This window comes from Saccostrea echinata, unplaced genomic scaffold (assembly GCF_033153115.1).
Source record: "Saccostrea echinata isolate AGI-Se365-2 ecotype Australia unplaced genomic scaffold, CSIRO_AGI_Sech_v1 ptg000028l, whole genome shotgun sequence".
NCBI classification, from domain to species: domain Eukaryota; kingdom Metazoa; phylum Mollusca; class Bivalvia; order Ostreida; family Ostreidae; genus Saccostrea; species Saccostrea echinata.
Genome location: NW_026889777.1, coordinates 16365333 through 16389154, shown reverse-complemented (window position 1 = coordinate 16389154; position 23822 = coordinate 16365333). Strand labels below are relative to the sequence as shown.

The 23822-nt window shown below is 34.2% G+C and overlaps 1 protein-coding gene across 2 annotated transcripts in view; it reads left to right on the top strand.

Moving 5' to 3' along the window:
* The first annotated feature begins 2857 nt into the window (after positions 1-2857).
* Positions 2858-23822, top strand: part of LOC133194189 (mu-type opioid receptor-like) — a 43994-nt gene continuing 23029 nt past the window's right edge. Inside the window, exons 1-2 of one of the 2 annotated variants that reach the window (XM_061330191.1) lie at positions 2858-3099; positions 14998-15022. The gene's annotated coding sequence lies outside the window, so the exon portion shown is untranslated. The remainder of the gene's footprint in view (positions 3100-14997; positions 15023-23822) is intronic. The other variant, XM_061330192.1, reaches the window with a different exon arrangement.

Below are 23822 nucleotides of genomic sequence, written 5' to 3'. Positions count from 1 at the left end.
ATGACATTTTACTGAATTTAAGAAGAATGGTTAAAAGTATCTTGTATATTCAGAAAAGAAAGTTAAAAGTGGAGGTCTGTGATGTTAATTTTTAGATATTACTAAAATAGTGCTAATTTTGAGCTTAAATTTGGGCTATTTTTTTTCTTGATTTTCACAATATATTTGATTTATTTATCAAATATGATGATTGAATTCATGACAGTTTATTAAATATATAATTTAGGACCAGTATAAAACAGTTCACTGCTCAAAATAATTCTGTGTGCAGACTGCATGTAAAAATAGGAATCCAAACTTAACATACTTTAAATACTTCGAGAGAGAAAAAATGATCATTTTCTTCTAAAAAAAACCTTCCGCCACAAAATATAGTTCCTCACTTAATGCTTTTGGTATGGAATTTAATCATGGAGTTTTAACTGAATATAGTTTATTTGGCATTGTAGAATCCAAATTTATTGTAAGAATTAAAGCATTACGCAGATTTTTTTAAATATAGGTTAAAATAAAAATCTGCTCAAAAGCTCAGGAGCGAACCTCGTTAACCAATAAAAGTTCTATAACTCTTTTATCATAAAGCTAAAATATTTTCACATTGATTTGTTATTTACTTTTTTAATGAAATATCTCAAATTTACATTAAGCTGAAGCGCCTCTCTCTCTCTCTTGGAAGTCTTTGAACAATATTACGTCATTCCAGTGACCTTACCAAGCTTTAAGTTTTGCTTACTGAGGTTTTTATTGAGGCTTATAGGCACTGAACTTCAATTTTGTGTAGAAATAGACACATTATTAATATTACCTTGTGATATTTAAGCTATTTTTAAAATGCCTAAAAAATCTCTAAATTATGATTCCAGTAGAGTCGTGTAGAGAATACCATCCTCTGTAATCTTGCACAGATGTCTTGGTTACGTACCTCCATTTTGTAAGAAAACTTGAAGTGGCGTTACTTCAATCACAAATTCTTGGGGAAAATTATATATTTTCGTTTTCTGGTGTTTATTACTTGCAGCGAATAAAAAAAAAGTAGTGTCAAGATGTAATGATATATTTATGTACAATTTGTACCAGATTGAGAGTTTTAAGCACCTTTTGACTGATACATGTGATAGGCTATGTGACGTTACATGTTGTCGTTATGTACATATTGTCGTCGGCGACAAAATGCACCCATCCTTACTGCACATATTGTCGTCCATCTACATAAATTGCCGTGGACTCAAAAAATTTTATATATATATATATATATATATATATATATATATATATATATATATATATATATATATATATATATATATATATATATATATATATAAAACTAGAAAAAAGGCTGATTTATCAATTTGCCGACGACAATATGTGCCGATGTGTGACTGTACATTCCGTCATCCATTCTGCAGGAGAGAAAAAAGGCTCCTCTCTCCACATATTGTCGCCGGTGACAGTATGTACCGATGGACGACAAAATGTGCAGTGAAGTTAGGTAGATATTGTCGCCGGTGACAATATGTACCCCGATGGACGACAACATGTGCAGTGAAGTTATGTACATGTACATATTGTCGCCGGTGACAATATGTACCGATGGACGACAACATGTGCAGTGAAGTTACGTACATATTGTCGACGGTGACAATACATGTATATACCGATGGACGACAACATGTGCAGTGAAGTTACGTACATATTGTCGACGGTGACAATACATGTATATACCGATGGACGACAATAGGTGCAGTGAAGTTACGTACATATTGTCGCCGGCGACTATTTTGACGATTTGTACAGTGTATATATATGTATCTTCACAGTCTATCAAAATCGAGTCAGCCCAGAGTAGTTTTTACAAAACATAAACAAAATGTAGAAGATTAGAAACAGAGAGCTCACCAATCTAAAAGCATGTTTCCGGTAAAATCAAGTTCAAAGTGTTAATTTGGAAGAGCAGATGCATCTTATCTGGACCTGTTAAATTTTACAAACATCCATTTGACTTGTGTTTGGAAGTTTTCCAACGTTAAACCATTATCACATAAATATTTGTGTAATATCATCATGCTCATATATTCTTATAGCTGTAATATTCTGACCGTTTTTTCAAGCTATAGTACTATATATACTGCTCTGTCTTCGATCTTATGGATGGGGAAAAAATTAAGGTCTTGGGGATTTTTTTCCTCTCGAAAGCCAACACTGGAAAGGGGGATGCATGCAGGTCACCTCACGCACTCTGATAAGTGTAGATTTCTAACTGAATATCACGAAGTTTTATATCAAACACAAGATTTAGCATTTTAAGTTCCACAATTATTTCAATGAATTGCATCCTTCTATCGGTAATATATAACATGATTTTGAAATGAAATTCGTCATTAGAAAAAAAGCATTTCATTAAAGTGCCTATTAGCATCGTTTTTTTGAAAATAATTTTACGCAAATTAGCAATTTTCTCTCCACTTAATGTTATTCATATGACTCATTCTGTCTTGATTCAGTTCCGCTTTAGGTCTCCCAATATTGTTTTTATTAAATTAATGTAGGCCATGATCTACTCTCCGGGAATTAGGGGTGTAAGAAAAAAGTATGTCAAGATCGAACCTTTAAAGCCACGTAATTGGTAACACCTCTCTCCCATTCGAAATCTTCATGGTTTTGTTATTATTTACTTTTCAAGTTATGCACTGAACCCAAGAGGTATTTAAATCGCAAACGGAAGTTATTTAATCCGCCGTCGTGTGTACCATAGGCCTTTTACCATAGAAAACATGGAGGGAGGCACTTGAAAGTAGGGGGTGCTTCAAACATTGCGAGATTGGAATGCATATTAAGGAAATGAAGTGCATTCTTTTCAAATGTATAGACGCAGAACTTTTTCTGCCTCAATCAGTGAATACATGTGAGTGATTTGTGAGTTAATAACAAATGTGTTGAACACGTGAAAGGAACTTAAAAAAAACTTGAATTCTGGTCAGTTCTCTCCCGGATTTTAAGTGATTCCGACATTACGATACCATTGAACATATTTCTAGGGATTCTTTATACTGACAGCAGAAGAACACTTTTATGCACACACGGAATTTGAATTCTCAGGTAGGACGATATTGTCGGTCCATTATCAGGAGATACAGGTGTGTGAGTGCTTATTATGTAACATGTGTATATGGTTGTAAAGAACTGCATACATAAAACAGCAAACAGGCTAAAACCAATAGACGGTATACATATATACGAGAAGTCATTTTTGAATGATCACCAGTATAGTATGCATATGTAATCTTCTTTATGATGTTTAAATGCTCTAGCTCTCGCTCTCTCTCTCTCTCTCTCTCTCTCTCTCTCTCTCTCTCTCTCGCACACTTCAGATGGCCTGAAAATCAGGCAGTGCAAACTAGTACTTTACAGCATCCTTCCTCCCCCCCCCCCCCCCCGTCGATATAACGACAACCGTTGTAATATATACCGAAGGTTTTGCGTGTGTCCCATTAAAAAAAGTAGACACATTTAAATATATTACGAGTACCTGTTACATGTAGATAACTTGATAAGATGTATATAATAGATGTCTTGTCAGTATTTGCACACCAGGTCATGTAACAAGTATCAAATTGTGAAAGACTGCCCACAAATTAGCCGGCTCCCTGCCTGCGTACAATTGTTGTTAAATCTGGTGTATTTAAGGGCACATGGCGAGAGGCCTTGGTCCTTGTATTTATTGACATTAATGACGGCCCTTAATTCTTGAGGTGGGACGCCAAAATTTTGGTAATGGATATGTTTGTCAATATTTGTCTACTGTCAACTTCATATTTTATTACTGGTAATTGGGTAAAGCGTCTTTTATAGCATCTCTGAAAGGTAGAGGATCAAAGAATTGTGAATCGAGGGGGGCATGTTTTGGTTCGTTAATTACATGTAAATTGGATATTGGGCAAATATATTCATCTATCTACATGTCTATAATATGGAAACCGTTATTATTTTTTGAGACTTATATATTGCATGATTATCAAATGGACCCCCACCCCACCCCTAAAATGAATATACATGAAGAAAACGTGGGAGGACTCAACCGTATTGCAACAAAAGGTGTGCGCGGTGTTGGGGGGGGGGGGGTGAAGGCAACTGGTCTTTCAATGAAAAATTCCATAGTATATTAACAGAAAGAGAAGATTCTCTGAAGAAGTATAGGGGCAGGGCTGCCCCCTCCCACTATGTTCCTGACGTTAACATATGATAAAATCTTTTGAAACAGAGGGTACGTGCTGTTGTTTCATATGTACATGTACGTATTCTTTTAATTGACCTAGAAGTAATTTAATGCTTTGCTTATTTTTCAATCTCTGAAAGATTGATGAATGCAAATTAACTTAATTGCTCTATTTTTCCTTGATGAGGACTAAATATTAAAGACTAAAGATATGTTGTTCGATAATGTCAGTTTCAATTTTTGCTTTAGACGGATGATAAAACACACATACATGTATAGTGGGCTCTGTCACATAAAATATATAGATATAATAATTAAATGATTGATAACAACCAGAAATAGACAGAAACGCTCTTTTGGTCAAATATCAGGGCGGGGGGATTCGGATTTTTTAAGATATTTATTTTTTTTTTATATTCATAGGACGTGTTGTATATTTTGGAATTTCTTTAATGATTGTTTTTAATATACATGTATATCTGGTTCATGTAATCAGCATACAACATGGATGATTTATCAACTGCTTCAACACAATTTCTGATTCTTAGATAACTATCTGGATAAAAATGGAGATTGTGCTTTTGATTGTATATAGAAATGTCATTGTAGGACCATTAGTGAATTGTCGTGTCCATTGGAAATTCATACAAGCTAGCCTTCTTCAAAGAGAAGTTTAGAATTACAGCATCGATCAGTGCCTGACCATGCATTTTAACACAGCTGTCTTTATTTAATTATTTTAATGAAAGGATGTCTCTTATTGACATGTGTATCTCTCTCTCTCTCTCTCTCTCTCTCTCTCTCTCTCTCTGAATGATGAAATACTATATTCTTACCTAGCCTATCTATCTCCACATAAGCTGTTATATCACCTCTTTCTTGAAAATTTGAAATATGACTAAAGTTAAGATAGCTATGATATCAAGAGACAATGTAATGAAAGAGATTATGGGGAGGGGTGTCTGGTGTAGATGAAGAAAGTGAAGATAGTGAACAGTGATCGATCTCAAATAAGAATCTGTAAACAGAGCATAAAACACGGACCCCCGAACATTTCAGAGGTGGGATCAGGTGCCTAGGAGGAGCTAGCATCCCCCGTCGACCTTAAGCCTTATGCATTAATCAGATTCAAGTAATACTGCCAAATTTATTGTAAACGTATTGATGGGGAAATGACAGGGGATACCATAATACAATACTATTTACAGTGTATATGACAGACGATTAGAGAACCTGGGATGCCTGATTAAAATACACTTATCTTTGTAATATTACAGCCATTGTAAGAAAGGGGAATTGTGGATTGGAGATACCTGACAATATTTAATCTTAAAAATTAAAGGGAATTTGAATTTTTGTAAAATTTATGTAATAATTACGGCAATACCCCTATGGTTTCTCTGATACATTATATACACTATTACAAGGTTAAAGTCAGTACCTGATTAAACGAATGGAAGGAGAATGTTACGCTTTTTCGATGCAAAAGAACATATGTTACATAACCCAATTGAATTGAATCCATAGTCTGTAAATGTAGAGACAAGACGTTATTATAATCATCAGTCTTTTATGATTTATAATGATACATTAATAATATAAGAGGTACATAGTGTAGACCTCAATTGTTGACAAAAAAATTTCTAGGCCGTTTGTCAAAACCGAGGTCACTATTCTAACATTAATTTCTCAGTTCCCTTTTCACACAGATGCATGTAATTGCCCTATACGGAAGATGAAATAATATCCGAATGTAATTATTAAGATAGTATTTTTATTGATTGATTGTTTGTACGTTGTTTTACGTGCCTTTCGAGAATTTTTCACTCATATAGAGACCGTTGAAGGGCTTCAGATTTAGACCTTTACTCGGCACGTAGGGCCATTGAGTGTGTGGGTTCTTCAACGCCTACCGTGATACGAGGCCTCGGTTTTCAAGGTCTCATCCGAAGGACCCGCAACTTTCAATTAAAACTGCCGAGCGCTTGGCGAAGGAACAGTCGCTACATGTACCTATTTTTTATCGACTTAGGTCAGTCGCGGCCGTGATTCGAACACACGACCTTCCGATCACGGAGCGAACGCTCTACCGACTGAGCTACCGTGACGGTCAAGATAAAATTGGAATGGTGCAGGTTATATACTTTCATACAAAAAAAAAAAAATAGTCCATAGGTATAATTTTCCTGGTTTATAAAATATGCAATCCGAAATGAAATTCTGAATCTTGTACGCTATGCATTATCATGAAATAATTTTATTCATTGCCTGAATGCATGTGTTAAATTAATAATTTAAATCAATGTAAAAGCGTGATCAGAGGGCCATGTTTTAAATGACTGCACATTTCCAAGAAATGAGGATGACAATCATTTCTATATTTTTGGACGGAATGGTATGTTAAGAACTTGTAAAAGTAATGATCACATCGGGGAATATAGAAGAAAACCATATGTTTTTTAAAATTGTTTATTCACGATCTTAGATAAAGATGAAGATTCCAAACATTATTTCCACTTAACAGCTGTCTGTATAGCCAATATCAGAAGGCTAAGCTGCCTGTGAGGTTGTATGTAACTTGTTGTATAGCTAATATCTGAAGGATAGCTGTCTGTGAGGTTATATGTAACTTGTTTAAACCTCCGCAAGACCAAAGGCAATTAAGTGTTATTATATATTTATATAATATATTTGTCCTATCATTATAAATTGTGAAGATATGCAATATCTTTCTATTTTTCATAAATTTATATATGAAATAAACGCATATTTCTCAACACCAAAAGTAGAGTTGGATCACTGTAGATTTCATTTTTTGGATTTTTACTCCCAATGAAATACTATAATAATAAAAGAAATTTAGAGCACAGTAACATGCTAATTTAAATGCAATCTGATTTGAGCTTTACATACGTACAGCAATAGTGTATTGAAAACAGTAATCAGTAGGGCCTAATTTGTACAAAACAGTAACCTAAATACTGAAAGCCCAGAATAAGGGTTATTTTTATTATCTTGCACTGTCGTGCGCAATAGTACCAAGTTAACCAGGCGGTTAATCTTTGAATAAACGATTCTGCTTACTTTTCTGGTAAGAAAGCTTGCAGAAAATCTATTAATGTTAAACACGTGAGATTCAACATCAAAAATTAGGTATCGACTCGGAAGGTTCTAAAAGAAAAAAACTTATTTACACATGCAGACCCGTCTAAATTTCGAACCCATGCATATAATTCAAAACTTCACCAACTAATAGTGCGAGGAGGAGGAGCTTTTGTAAATGCTATAGTACCCATGCACTATTTAAGAATATTAGGAATTCGAAGCGGACACCTGCATATGAAGCCCCTTTCTCGTTTTGCATTGAAATGAATAATAAAGCCCAATTTACCTAGGATTATAATCAACTGTGTAGATTTAGAGACAGGAATTTATTCTTAAGAACTATATCTGTGATGCAAATGTACACAAGATTCACTGGATGCAACAATCCGTGCAACTGTGCTTTGTATATTGATTTAAGTCGCTGAATGAAACCTGTCCTTTTTTTTTTTTTTTTTTTTTTTTTTTTTTTTTTGCAAGATTTTGTCAGTTGACACTTAGATAAGATACACTGTACGCTTTTGACAAGGTGCTTTGTACGGACAGATGAATATATTGATACAGTTCTTTAAAACATTATACAGATGTCGCAGTAGGCGGAAGGAAAAACTTGTGTATACATACATCTTGCATCGCGACCTTGTAACCGGATCATTTATTTGTACAAAATTTATAATTTATCGCAGAAAATGGCGAGGAATCCTGAAATATTCATTGATGTATCCAATAATATTAAATAATGGTTGTTAGTCGAGAACCTTGTAAATATATAACAATTCTCAGTATTCTATTTCTGTAAATCATGACACATTTTAATACGAGAAATAGACACAATCATGTAGGGGTAAATGTGTAAGAATCAATCAGTTTTTGGTGAAAGCCAAAATATTATTCATTGATCATGAAGTCCTTTCCCGTGATTGAAGTGAGTTGCTTTCATAATAGAACTTAACGCAAATCAAATGGGAAACCATAATGTTTTCAAATTGAATATTATGTCATCAAAGTGTTTACTTATATCAGAAAAGATAGTGATGAACATTTGTGTAGAAGAAGGTATGTCTATTAAAATACAACATACACAGCATTCTTATGATATTTATGTATCTACTAATCTGTCTTGAAGTTGAGCATGCATTAATTTAATGACTTCATAATGCTTTTTCCAGTTCTTATCGAAAAGGAAATTGTCTAATAACTAGACTACCTAAGCATAAAAAGGAATCCTAGGCCTTCTCTTGAATAACACTCCTTCCATTCAACGTATCCTTTCTTCCCTTATTCGTCTAGCAATATACCCTTATCACCTGCATAATTTTATAGAATTTATGTCTCCCAGTTGATTCGATACGCAAGAGCATGCTTTTACGTACGAAAAATATCTAAAACAAAGCAAGCTATAGACAAACAAGTTGATGAAACAAAGGTATCAACATTCTTGTTTGACGTCAACATTCCGCAAGTTCTATGGTCGATACATGGTGACGGTCGGTGTCCTCGTTTCACTATATCATTACACAAATGACCTTGAACTTTTGCAATATGACCTGGAGTAAAATTTAGACGTAAATGCACTATACATTTTTATGGCAGCTAGAAATGGTCCCTCCCCTTCTGGTATACGTAAGTATTTGTATTGCATATACATGTACATTTAATTTAAAATAACACAGTAAACAAAAACATTACACTCTTAAGCACCAAAGGAACTCATGCAATTGCTGCAATCAATCCTTTAATTTAGGGGTGCAACCAGGGGTTCACTTATCAATCTTGTTTTCTGTCAAGTGTATAGTTCAGCTGCACTTGAGTCTGAAACTCCAAGAGCTAAAATATTGCTAGACCCACAGAACTGGCGTCGAAGTTCGAACCAAAAATCAATCTGTGACATGGTCTTGCTACATGTATACATGATTAGTCATTGTATGGAAAATTTGAAGGGAAAGTTGCTGAGAGTATGAGTGTATAGTCACGAATTTCATCAACTTCGCCAGTGATTTAGTAATATTCTTTATTCTCGCAGAACACAGTGGATTGGAATCAAAACAAACTACATGTAAATGTAACAATTTATATGTTTAAAATATTCATGTTCCATCAAGGGAGGTGTAACCTACTGCAATATAATTTGGAAATGGCCTTTTAGATGAATTACTACAATGCACTTTTTTTGAAATTGCCAAGTTGATTTTAATGCAGTCTGCTCTAAAATTCAACATTTTTTGAGAAGGCACAAAATATCACATTGAATTAATTAGCCCTTCCTTGTTGTTATAATTTATATGATTACAAATCCTGCCTTAAATCCTCGATAGATATAATACGGGGTGAACCTGAGGGGAAATGATTTATTTATTAAGGAAATAATCAATATGGATCCCCTCAATATGTCCCGAGTAGCTACAAGGACGTCAAGCACCCCCTTATCATTGAGTGGGATACACACAGTCTATTTTATGACCCTGTTTATTAACCATAAAGCTGGTCTTGTTCAAATTTCACCTTCGTGTTAATAAAGTGTATTTGACCTTGGTCTATTCCCATGTCTATATTGGTTAATAATACGAATACAACAGCTTCTTATGGAAAAAAGGGAGGGTGTAAATGTACACTGAGATATAAAGCAGGAGAAAAGGACGAATGTTTAATTTTTTGTGAATAAAATTTTGTTAGGAAACTATATAACACTACTCACAATAGAAATATACTACAAAACGCATTCTTGTGAGACAAAAGTCTCTTTTACTAACAGTTCCGTGTCGCTGTTCAAAGAATTAAGTTATTGGAACTTTAAACGTAGTACATACCTTTCAAAACACAATCTATGTATGAGAGAGAGAGAGAGAGAGAGATGTATTGAGTCGTGCAACCACAACTACATGTTTAAGTAAAATGAAAAGGTTAAGGTAAATGTTTAAGAGTTTCACATGAATAATTCCCATTGTCTTAACGAACAAGGGAGAGATAATTAGTGTACATTTGTCTGACGTTTTACTAGCGCCCACATTGAATTGTAAATTTAGATGTACGTTTGTTGAGTTCACGTTCGGGTTCATATTTACGTGAATGAATCAGACATGAAATTCTCCACGTCACAAAACAGCTGTTTACGAAATCCTTAAGAAAATCTTAATTGTCTGGAAATGACGCTCTAAGTTTCCGTGTTCAATAGAATGGCTGGACATAATAACTAAGGATGGTATGTATAAAGTATTTTTTTTTTGTTTTTTTTTAAATTACACGATGTAACTTATAATTCGGGGCACACAATGTTTTTTCGACCAGTTCATCCTTTCTCCGGCTAAAGGATCTTTATGTCTCTTTGTGCTCCGGGGAGAGTTGGGGGGTGTTCTGGATCTCCACTTAGTCAAATAAAATAGTACATTGTATTTGACCAATAAGAAAATGAAGCAAAAAAGAAATAAGTTTAAAAAAAGATAAATAAAAAAATGTATACGAAAAATGTTAAAATCACTTTACTTTGATGAAATATAATGATAAAGATTAATCAGAACTGATTCAAAACAAGATGTGTTTGTGAAACACAGATCAGAAACAATAGGAAAAAAATCGTGAAAACCCCAAAATAGTGGGGCATTTTTGTGTGGAACGATTATTTTGGGGTTTTTCACTATTTTTTTCCTATTGTACACATGATGAATAAGTGCAATAAATATAATTTGTGAAAAAAATGTCCAACAAGCCCCGGGGTTTAATATGGGGGGGGGGGGGGGTCCTGTCCACAAGTACCTGTGACACAGATGCCCCCATATGGCAACTTAGAGCGAAGATTAAACTTTCTCAAATGCAAATCAAATATGTTGGTACCCAAAGTAAGGTATTGTCTTGACATGGCCGTAGGAACCGGGGGGGGGGGGCACGGGGGGGCCTTGCCCCCCCCCCCCCAATAATTTTGTCAATATATGGAATACTATAGAAAACTTAGCTACTATATGCTTGTGCCCCCTCAATAAAAACGGCTGATGACCTTTTTTTTTTTTTTGGCTTGTCAAGGAATTTTGGTAGTTGATAGTGACCCCTCAACTGAAAATGTTTGGCTGTGCCCCCCCCCCCCCCCCAAACTGAAATTGCTTCCTATGGGCCTGCTTGAGGAATATACCTGTGAAATATGAAAGCCCTAGCAGCAACCATTGAATAGATAGGGAAAAGGTTAAAGTTTTTCAAAAGTAAGTCGGACATCAAGAACCGTTCACGGTAGCTCAGTCGGTAGAGCGCTCGCTCCGTGATCGGAAGGTCGTGAATTCGAATCTCGGCCGCGACAGACCTAAGTCGATAAAAAATGGGTAGCAACTGTTCCTTCGCCATGCGCTCGGCACTTTGAAGTGAAAGTTGCGGGTCCTTCGGATGAGACCTTAAAAACCGAGGCCCCGTGTCACGCCAGCAGGCGTTAGCACGATAAAGATCCCTCACTGCTCAATGGCCCTGAGTGCCGAGTACAGGTCAAAATTTGAAGCCCTTCAACGGTATATGGTGACGTCTCTATATGAGTGAAAAATTCTCGAATGGGACGTAAAACAACATACAATCAATCAATCAATCAGACATCAAGATCAAGGTCATAATTAATGGTACCTAAGGAAAGGCCTTCTCATAAAAATACACATGCGAAATGTGAATGCCCTGGCACCAACCATTCAGAAGTTATGGCCAAGGTTAATTTTTTTCAAAAGTAGGTCAAACTCCAAGTTCAAGGTCAAAGGGTCAAAGTTGTTGGTATCCAAAGAAAGGTCTTTTCGCAAGGATTACATATTTGAAGTATGAAAGTCCTAGCACCAACTTTTCAAAAGTGATGGCCAAGGTTAAAGTTTTCGAAAAGCATGTCAAGCTCCAAGGTCAAAGGTCGAAGTTGTTGGTATCCAAAGGAGAGTCGTGTCACAAGGATTATATATGTGAAGTGTGAAAGCCCTAACACCAACCCATCAAATGTTATGTATGGCAAAGGTTAAAGTTTTTCAAAAGTAGGTCAAACTCCTAGGTCAAGGTCAAAATGTCAAAGTTGTTGGTATCCAAAAGAAGGACATATCACAAGGATTACACATGTGAAGTATGAAAGCCCTAGCACCAATTGTTCAAAAGTTATGGCCAAGGGTTAAGTTGGGTAAAATTTTGCAAAAGTGGGTCAAACTCCAAAGTCAAGGTCGAAATGTCAAATATGATGGTACCCAAAGAAAGGTCTTGTCACAAGGAATACACATATAAATTATGAAAGTCATAGCTCTAACCAATCAAAAGTTATGGGCAATGTTAAAGTTTTTGCAGACAAACAGACGGACGGACGGACAGGGCAAAAACTATATGCCCCCGAATCTTTGATTACGGGGGCATAATAATTTCAGTTTTAGAATTATGTTTAATGTATAAAAAATTAAAATACAAATGATTTTTTGGGGGTGAGGGCTTGGAAAGGGGGGGGGTTGCGTAGATATTTTTTATGGTTGATGCGAGCTAGAGTTAATTAAGATAAATTTATATACATGTAAGGGTTCTGGATGATGTAACAACTAGTATTTCGAATTTTCCATTGACTTAGGTCTGTTTTATGATCGGGTAGTTATTAATATGATTTTTTTGTTCAGTCCACCATGGTTTAACTCACATAGGTAATCAGGATTAAATGACTTTGACCTTTAGCTTAGTTATGATTGATTGATTTTATGTTGTTTAACGTCTCGATCGAGAATTTTTCACTTTTATAGAGATGTCACCATATACCGATGAATGGCTTCAAATTTTGACCTGTACTCGGCACTCAGGGCCATTGAGCAGTGAGGGATCTTTATCGTGCCAACGCCTGCTGGCGTGACACGGGGCCTCGGTTTTTAAGGTCTCATCCGAAGGACCCGCAACTTTCACTTCAAAGTGCCGAGCGCATGGCGAAGGTACAATTGGTACCCATTTTTCATCGACTTACGTCAGTCGCGGCCGAGATTCGAACTCACGACCCCCCGATCACGGAGCGAGCGCTCTACCGACTGAGCTACCGTGAACGGTAGCTTATAATTATGAAACTCGTAAATTGTCCTCCAGGATGGCATAATGTTATTATCTTTCTTCAAACACAGGTGAAGCAGGACAGATTGATTGGATCACATGGTACTGCCTGACCAACGAACTCTCTTTTTACCTTGACCTTTCACCTCAGTGTTTAATTGAAGATTATTTCTTATATATTCAGATAATCATAATTTATTTTAAATCAAATTAGAATGTACGTGTACTTGTATTGTCATTTGGGTACAACGCCTTTTCTCTACCTTGTGAATTATAGCTTGATGGCTTTGACATCTGTCGTAACAAGATATATTTCTTAAAATTACACGTGTGTAGAGAAAAATTGAGATGCAGTATTTCAAATACCTAAAGTTTTATGTAGTTTTTGACACTGAATCGGTTAATGGTTTGGCATTGGGAATCCTATGGGTCCTTTGTTTTATTATGAGGTAACATTTAATTATACATTATTTTTTTCACATGAAGTGAATGGGATTGGACAGCAGGCATAACCTATTTTAGCCCTCTCCCTAAGTCCCTGAGTTAACAAGAAAGACCGATCGTTAAAATGAAAGGTTTGATTGATTGTAAACCCATCCATGCCATCGGAATCTGGCCATGTTGTCTTTAGGGATTTCTTGTTCTTCCATGCGGAATTACGGTAGTTGTTTTTAGCTCTTTTTTCTTATTGCTGTGTAGGAGCACCTTGCCTTTATTGCAAAAACTCTCGGAGAACTAAAGTGATCACATGCAAACTATTTTATGTAATATACGAATTTCTGACCTATGCCTTAATCTTTTGACCTGAAAATAAATTGGGCCTTTTTAAGTCATAGGCCTAGGGAGTTATATGATATAAATTTTATTGCAAAAGCTAAAGGTGTTCCAGAGATATCATCCGGAAACTAAAGTGTTACAGACTAACAGAAATGACAGAGGGACAGACACAATTAATACGATAATATCCCAAACTTACAGTGAAAGCAGGGGGACAAAAAGGAAATTATTTATAAATCTAGGTAGTAACATCGGTTGAGGTTTTCCAATCTAGCTCATAGATAAGCATATGTAGCATTCTTACGGTAGTACTGTTTGACAACTGAGTGCCACCTCCTGAAGTGAAGAATCTGGTTGTAATTTGATTACAAACATTTTTACAAGAGCCATTTCCAAAATACTAATGCGTCATAAATCAAGCACCTCAACTTCATTAGAGCTCTAGTATGTTAAAGGTTAATGATCGAAAGAGCATAGTGATGTATTCTACATCAACGCAGGGAAGACAAAAATGGCTGTCTGTCCATTGACATCCAATTGTTGAGAGTGTTATGGACTTAAACTTTGCAACATATTTCGATATAGAGAAAATAAATACTCGGAACAAAGGTACAATTTCCTTCTTGGCAAAGTCAGTCTGAAAATTGTATATTTTAAGATAGTTTATCCCTCAGGTTTGGGGAATCAACACTTAAGTAACTAAAAATGCTCACAAAAATGTCACTCAATTCATAAAATAATGCACATCTACCTTTACAATTTTCTACTTAGTTAATCATTATAGTTAATCATATCATGCTGTAGAAATTACAAAATCTGAAGTATGTTTTAATTGAATCAGTTGTACATTTTCTTGGAAAATATATCAACAACTACATTGTATGTTTCAGGGTAAAGGACAGGCAACTGAAAAAGGTATGTTTAAATCATGTATACCAGAATCACTTAAAAAAATGATATATGGGGGTAAAAACTGACTCTTATAATATATAGTCCTTTAATTTCATTCCAATAAGCAGTGGGTATACATAAAGTAAGTTAAAATGAAATTTGGTCACTGTAAATTGTCCTTTTGTGTTCCTTTATAAAGAGTACACATCAACTACTGTATTTCCAAAGACTTCAAACTACATTTGATTATTTCAAGAAGCAATCAGTTTCAAAAACATTGTATCAAATTCAAATTCATTTTGAAAAATTTATTCAAATAATAATTTCAACTGTTATTTCTAAGTAAGTAATGGAAATCCTTTAAAAAAAGTCAGAATTAATGAGAAAAACGGATATCGATTAGAATAAAGTTTTGTTAACTTGACAGCTATAGCCATACACGGCAGTAAAACAACGCCTAAGATTGTAGACAACGTTGTTAAAAGAGAAACATTCAAGGTATGAATAGGATTGAAAATAGGCTTCCTGCGACAAAAAAGCGCGGTTGTCCAATTTACAAAGTTTCATCTTTGCCATCGAAAACGTGTGAACAATCGATCGAGGTCTTTCAATAATAAATATTCCTGAAATCATCATTCACCTGTCTGAACTTTCGTGTCAAACTTTAGATTTAAAAAAAAAATTGAAAAGGGAATTTTTTTAACAAACATAAACCACAGATTTAACTCAAACCAATCGTGAATATGTGCGAAATGATGGACCATTTAACTTTAATCATGAATGGTGATTATGTATGGTAGTATTGAGATAATTTAAGTCAGGTTGATGTGGTTTTTCTCATGTACTGGTGGTCAAATTTTTTTTAATACAGTATTTTAAAAACAACTGACTTATTATATTTGAGATATGTCCGCATGAAACACAAACATTTTCTTAAGCTAACGACAGTCAGGTACATGTACATAAAGTGACCATGACTAATCGCCAAAAAGATGAACTTTCAAACTGAAAGGGATATTCATTTTGTACCCCGTGTGTTGAGCGGATAAGTGCCCTTTTTGTACTCATTGGTCGGGCCATGACCTGACTTTTCTGCCCTCCAGTCTATTGACCATGCCGGACTGTTTACAAACAGACTGCTCTTTGTGAACATTATGCTTCAAGTGATATTCAATCATGTCTCTGATAAATTTTTTTTTCCATATTGCAAAAAAGTCATTACTTACAATTAATACGTGCAACGTTATATGTTACCAATATCGGGTTCGTTTCTTCATTTCTATGTATCATTCTATTAATTACACTTTGTTAATATCAAGGTCTCCCTAGATTGATTGAGATGGACTTACAATTCACAATAAACAAGCAGATTAGTGGAATAGATAACTTTATTGATACGTTTATAAAAATATAACTTGATCTGATCAAGCCTTTAACTCATCCATAAAGCGTGATACCCTTCTCGTACGGCGTGTTAAACCAAACAATACAGGAAGTTTAAAGACATCGTTCATTTATAAAACCTCAAAGATGAGCACTGAAGGTGCCCAAACTTAAATCACTTTGTGTTAATTGTTTATTTCCAGCACGCAATTCCATCATTAAGTGTGTCCGAGGTTCAGTCACATTTACATTTTTTTTATTCCATTCAGCATATCGGACAAGATATCAAAAATAGAATGAACTACAAAAACCTATTGATTCCCTTTGTCAGTCAGTGTCTCTGACCGTGACGTCATCACTACATGTTCATTATCTAATTAGTCTGTAGGTTTATATCAGTCCACCAGAGACTGGAATCTAATTATTGAACTCTAGGATTTACACACGATAAACAAGGTATTGTTGACTACTTTGGTTTTCTGTTCCGCATTCCGTATTATTTTTTAATTCAATTTTTTGTTCACCTAATTTGAAGTATCAGATGACATCTTTGCATATTCTGTTTATATATAATATATGCCTGTTGGTTGGATAGGAGCCGGTAACGTACTATGGTTGATTTTACGTCATCACTGTACCATGTCCGTATAAGAAGGAAAAGGGAGCCAATGTCGGCTCTAAATTACACGGAGTGACTGCACATTAAGTGAACAGTCATAATCTGGAGGGAAAAAAACAGTTGTTGGGTGAGAAAAAAATTCTAAAATCATCACTGTGGCCACAATTGTTTGATAGAGCTATTTTCAAACCGAAAAATGAATTTTTCCTTGTAATAAAAAATACAGATAGGCTTGTATTCCGGGTGCTCTATGGTAATCTGTTGTAAGTAAATATATTTCTCAGCATGGATACATACATTGTATTTGCTGTTATTTTGTTGCGATTATGAAAGAAAATGGGATATTTTTTGTTTTATTTCTCGGAGAGAAAACAGGGATATTCGATAGTGTGCCTCATGAGAAATGCCTACGTGACAGATCTGTGTGATTTACACACTAATAACACCCACAAAACTTTAAAAAAGTTCCTTGAATGGCAATATCAGACTTCAAAATGATTGCTTTGAACTTAATTCGACAATACCCGCAACATATTGGAATCATACTAGTATATATATATATATATATATATATATATATATATATATATATATATATATATATATATATATATATATATATATATATATATATAGATCTTGCGCAAGAGTACTTTAGTTTTTTCATTTAATACCGACAAATATACTCTCATGAGTGCATGGATAGATTCATGGTTTATATATTTATTTCAATAAACATTTTCACAGACACAAGCCTTAAAGATGCGATGACATAACACTGCTTGAGCCTGTATAATTCTCCCTTTTAATGGGTTCTGCTCTCGTGGTAATTGGATTGTGGTATCTAAACATGCTTTAAACATTTCCATAAAAAAGCAGACTGTAATTAACTAGAGGAGTTGTCTGTTCCGAATAAAAAAGACAACATTTGTGGTGTCTGCTACACTATGACTATAATATGTGCCAAAGAGAAGTATTTGCTCGAAATCTGTGCTACAATATATTCTGCAAATTATCACAAGTTTTCGTTTGTTGTCACGTACAAAAATGCCAATACACAGTAAAAAGTACGAGAGCTTTACAGAAAGCGATCTTTCTGTTCTCTGGGTTCCATCAAATAAATAATGAAGACTGCTTTTTACCAGAAGAAAACAAAATAAAAAGAATATCACGCCTTACTGAAAGTTCAAGCAGAAATGATATTTGTACTATATGTATTACCTGTGACAACTATGATTTTTTAACCCCTGACCTTGTCCTTGAAGTTTGTCCTACTTTTCAAATATTTTAACATTGGTTTTAACTTTTGAATGAGAGAATATTTTTAACATGTACATTACCTGTGACAAAAAATTTCCAGAAGTGCTTTGAGTTTTGACCCCGTGACCTTGACCTTGAAGTTTGACCTAATTTTCAAAAAAAAAATGTTGCTGACTTTTGAAGGTGAAAATGAGAGAAGATTGGCTTTTATTTTTGAAGTGCATTACATGTACCTTTTTCAAGACTTTTCCGAATGTACTATGGTTTTTTGACCTCAAATTTCATTTTTTTAAAATTGGTTTAACTTTTGAATGAGAGAAGATAGCGCTTTCGTATTACATATGTACATTACCTATGAAATCGCCTTTCAGGAAGAACTATAATTTTTAACTTCATGACCTTGACTTAAAGGTTTGCCCTGCTTATCAAAAAGTTTACCTTTGGCCATAACTTTTACTTCAGAAGAGACAGGGCTTTCATATTTTATCACATGTGCATTATCTGTGACAAGATCTTTTGGATTATAGTATGATATTTGATCTCATGACCTTGATATTGAGGTTTTATGCAAGTTTGAGAAGCTTTAATCTTTGCCGTAACTTTTATTAATTCAATTTTGTATGATGGTCAGGCAATTCAGGAAACACAAAATAAACAATATGCCATAAATAATTACATCCCAATCACTAAGACACCGAAAGTGGGGAACCAAATTTCTTTGAATTTGCTTGTAGCCACTCTGTTTTATGTGATCCATAATAAAAGCCATCGGTCAGTCAGCTGTTAGAGAATTTCATACTGTCAATATTAGTAGTCAATATAATCCTCTAGAAAGTCAGGGTTAGTCTTCCTAATACAGTGTTATTGCCCAATTTCCTTTTAGAATATCCATTTACTTTGTTAATTGTTCTATCTTCATCTGCATTGTAGATAAATAAGGCTTGGTACACGTGAACTACATGATAAAATAGACACTCAGCTTATAAAGTTTAGTGTTTAGTGACGACAACATTTTGGTCATTTGTCACATTTAACTTTATTAGATTGTATTCCTAATCTCACCGAGTTAGCGAAGTACAAATACACGTATTTTTTTTTATTCCTATGCTATTAAAGCGAGTGGATGTTATTGAATCTCATTCATCTGTGAGTCTGTCCGTCTGTCTGTCACAAAAACTTTAATCTTGGTAATAACTTTTGAATGAGAAGAGATAGAGCTTTCATTTTAAATATTTAAAATTCCTGTGACAAGTCCCTTCCAAACATACTATGATTTTTGACCCCTTGACCTTGAAATTTGACCTACTTTTCAAAACTTTTAACAAACTTTAACCTTGGTCATAACTTTTGAACGAGAAAAGATAGGGCTTTCATATTTCACATGTACATTACCTGTGACAATACCTTTCGAAATATACTGTTTTTTGACCTCGTGATATTTACCTTGACGCCTAACCTAACTTTTCATAAATTACGTGTATAACATTGGTTATAACTTTTGAATGAGAAAAGATAGGGCTTTTATATTTGACACCTGCATTATACCTGTGACAAGCATTTCCAAATGTACTATGATTTTTAACCCCAAGACTTTGACCTTGAATTTGACCTGATTTTCAAAAAACTTTAACATTGCTGATAACTTTTGCTTGAGAGACGATAGGGCATTTACCTTTGACATGCGCAATACCTGTTTCAAGGCCTTTCTAAATATTCTTTGCTTTTTTTTGGCCTGGTGACGTTGAAGTTTAACCTACATTAATTTTAATAGGAGATAGGGCATTAAGATGTACATTACCTATGACAACACCTTTCAGAAAGATATATGGTTTTTTTTTTACTTCATGACCTTGACCTAGAATTTTGTCCTGCTTATAAAATTTAAACTTTAGCGATGACTTTTGCCCCAGAAGAGATAAGGCTTTCATATTTTTTCACATGTGCATTACTTGTGGCAAGATCCTTTGGGTTGTATTATGATATTTAACCTCATGACCTTGAAGTTTGATGTAGCTTTGAGAAGCTTTTATCTTTGTCATACGTCTTATTAATTCAATTTTTTTTGGTATGATACACAGACAAGACAGAAATCACAAACAAGACAGTAACAGTATGCCTTAAATGATTGCATCCTATAGCTAACCACTAAGACACCGAAAGCGGGGGACCACAATTCTTTGAATTTGCTTGTTTTTTCAATTCTTGATATATTGAACATTGTTTTGCAGTTTGCTCATGACACTTTTATCATGAACACCTATATGTAATTTATTACTTTCAATATTGTTAAAACTTATTGGAAATATCGATCAGATAAAGTAAGAAATTGAAATTATCAAACACAATGAAAAAGAATAAAAGATAGACTACAATTTACATTTAGTTAAGATTTATGAGAGTATAAATCAGCTGCGGAGATCATCCTATCCTTACTGACCTCAATATCACACCGCCATACCGTGATCAGTTATGTCGTAAGTTAAAAGAAAATGTCCGGGGGACTCAAATAACGTCGGTGACCAAAATCAAACACCAGTGTTTACGGAAGCTGAGTTTGCATACCGTGGACACCTTGAGATCAATATAGAATTAGCGGGAACCGAAGACTTGTGCATGGTTCATGGTAACGGTATTCAATCACTGACAAAGTGCAACTTTTTTGCAAATGCTTAATATGTTGTTGCAATGCCATGTGTCAATGCAAATTGCCTTTGATGTATTATTAGCCTAAAATAAACCCTCGTTCCTTGCCGTATTTATTTTCTGACAAAACAGTAAAAATGAACCCGGCGTAGGAGGGGAATTATTTCATTGTATAATGTACATTGTATAGTTCAGTGCAGTGATCTACAAGCGCAACAGGGTACCGAATAGATGTTGGCTATATCTGTTTGACAAAGCTTGGTAGTGATTTTGGAGCAGTCAGCAATGAACACCCACATTATAAGCTTCATCAACTTTCTTATTCATCACAAAAAGCTAATCTAATTATAATTTATTACGTAAATTGTACTTGTTAATAAATTGTGTTCCGGGAACGCTTTTGAATTTCCTATGAACTTAACTCTGCTAGAAATTTAAAGGTGGCTTATTATACATCGAGACAAAAGAATGATGTTTAGCTTAATGTTAGTTATTTTTTTCTCCTGCCTTACCAGAATAAACTAATTTTATGAATGAACATACAAATTTCAAGATCATTAAATAAATAATTATACATGTAGGCTTATTCTCCAGGGTGTCAAAGATTTGAAACTCTTCAGATATATACCGGTCTGGTATAAACGTACCCCTAATATCTTGAAGTCAAACTTTTTGCTAAATTACTTTTAAGACAAAGAGCCTTAAGAGAATACAGGTCTCTTATATATAGGTGAGATGAATTCAATGACAATGTATCTAAATCACTTTGAACAAAATTTTAATACAAATTGTTCACAGATATCTATAAAAGACATTTGCTTTATCTGCCAAAAGTTGGGGTTAGAAGTTCTTATCTGCACTAAAAGATGCTTTTATCAAGAGCTTTACTGGAATATTGTATTCTATTGATCGAATGTCTGTTTTTGTGCAATACGTCAAAATGTTTTGATTTTGATTCGTTGGTTGGTGAAATGAGATTTGTGGACTGACAGGGTTAATGATCATTATTTTTATTTATTTTGTTTATTTATTTATTTATTTTTATGTTATTCATTTATTTATTTTTTTTTTTTTTGGCTGAAGATAGAATTCTGATATTTCTTATGTGTACTCTGGGTTGATCGTCCTGGAATGTCTTACCAACGAAAAAATAATACCATTATACCATCAAAAATGTGCTGTTTGTATGCTTATGTCATGTGATTTAATCTGACCTTTCATATAAATAGTTTATGAACGAGTATACATGTAATTGTTCTACCAGCTGAAATTAATTAAAAAGAGTTCTCTTCGTCACTTGCTTAAGATTTAATACACTCTTATACATTCCACAATGCAGACATATAATGGCCAGCTAGTAAGATTTAATACACTCTTATACATTCCTCAAATGCAGATATGTAATGGCCAACTGTCAAGTTATGGATCAACATGCAATCTGTGCATTTATTTCCCTTTATAATGAGACAGTTAATGTAAACCATTCAATATTCACCCCGCGGAATAATTTGTGAAGGATGCGCACTGGTTATAATCCCAAACACAGCGGTTGTTCTGTCAGGCTTTCAAAAATATTGGGGATTGATACAGTGAAAAAGATTGATTGATTGTATGTTGTTTTACCTCCCATTCGAGAATTTTTCACTATTTATTAGACTTTGTTATGGAAATGCAACACAACATATATGTACGACGTCATGTGACTTCACTGTCTGGACCTTCTGAATGTCGCTTTGATCTGATTTCCATACGCAAGAAATTCAGATCACGTGATCAACTTCATCTCATCGAAAATTGAAGGTCAATCTAATTAGTTTTGCCATATAAGGAAAGACATTGGCAGATGTTAATATATAGAATTTTTCACATAGAGGTCAAAACAGTTGTTTCAAACAGCGCGCGATATACATAAAAAAAAATCAAATTGAAAATCATACGAAGAAGCCTAATATATTTTTCAAATGTTCCAAACTAGATTTCAAAACAAGACGGGCGCTTTGATGCAAAAGTTTAACAGAGTTATATATTTATTTTTATAACTTGATATTAATGAAGATTTGTTTGAATAGAAAATGTCTCTTTCTTTGTTCTTCATTAATAAGAAAGTCTATGTATTTGTCTTAATTATATTGCTAGCAGACTACAAGAAAGCAATAATCGGTTAGAGAAGTGATCGAATTTAGAAAACCAAAGGTAAATTAGTGTCAAATTAATGGTCATTTATGTTTGTTCAGAACCTGCCATTCCCAGGCTTTCGAATTCTTTGTTTTATAATGGCAATGTCTGGGAATAAAAAGTCAATATACATACAAGGACAATCAGAGCATTAGTTCCAGTCTTACAGACAATGTCTGAGCTTGATATCCATTGCATGCAGATCAAGTAAAAGGGCCTAGGCCCGAGTATTAAAAATTGATTCTTTCCCCCCAAAAAAAAATTATGGTAAAAATTTCCAATTGACACGAGAGTGATTTAGTGATTTATTTATTAGAGCTTTTTATAATCAGAAATCTAAATTATTAGATCAAAATAGTTCAGTAAAACATAATATGTCATCAATATTTCCACACTTCGCCACATTTTTAATCAAAAATTCCCAATTGAAATGGTACATGTACATGCAGGACCCAGTACCGAGAATATAGTAAATGATACCCTGGACATTCATTTTACAGTGTTTTAACTTTGGAATTTTACGATATCGTACTTATAAAAGGGAATTCGTTATTAAAAAAAAATGCAAGGGAAAAAATGCTATGAAATTTTATTTGAAAAAAGGAAAAGAAATTACTAAACGGACATGTATAATACATATAAAAATTGTTTTGATCGTGAGCATGAACTTCTATTGAACAGAAGTGAAATTTGGTGCAAAACAAAGGGTGCCTTTTTGTTCCTGCTGCTTTATACAATATATAC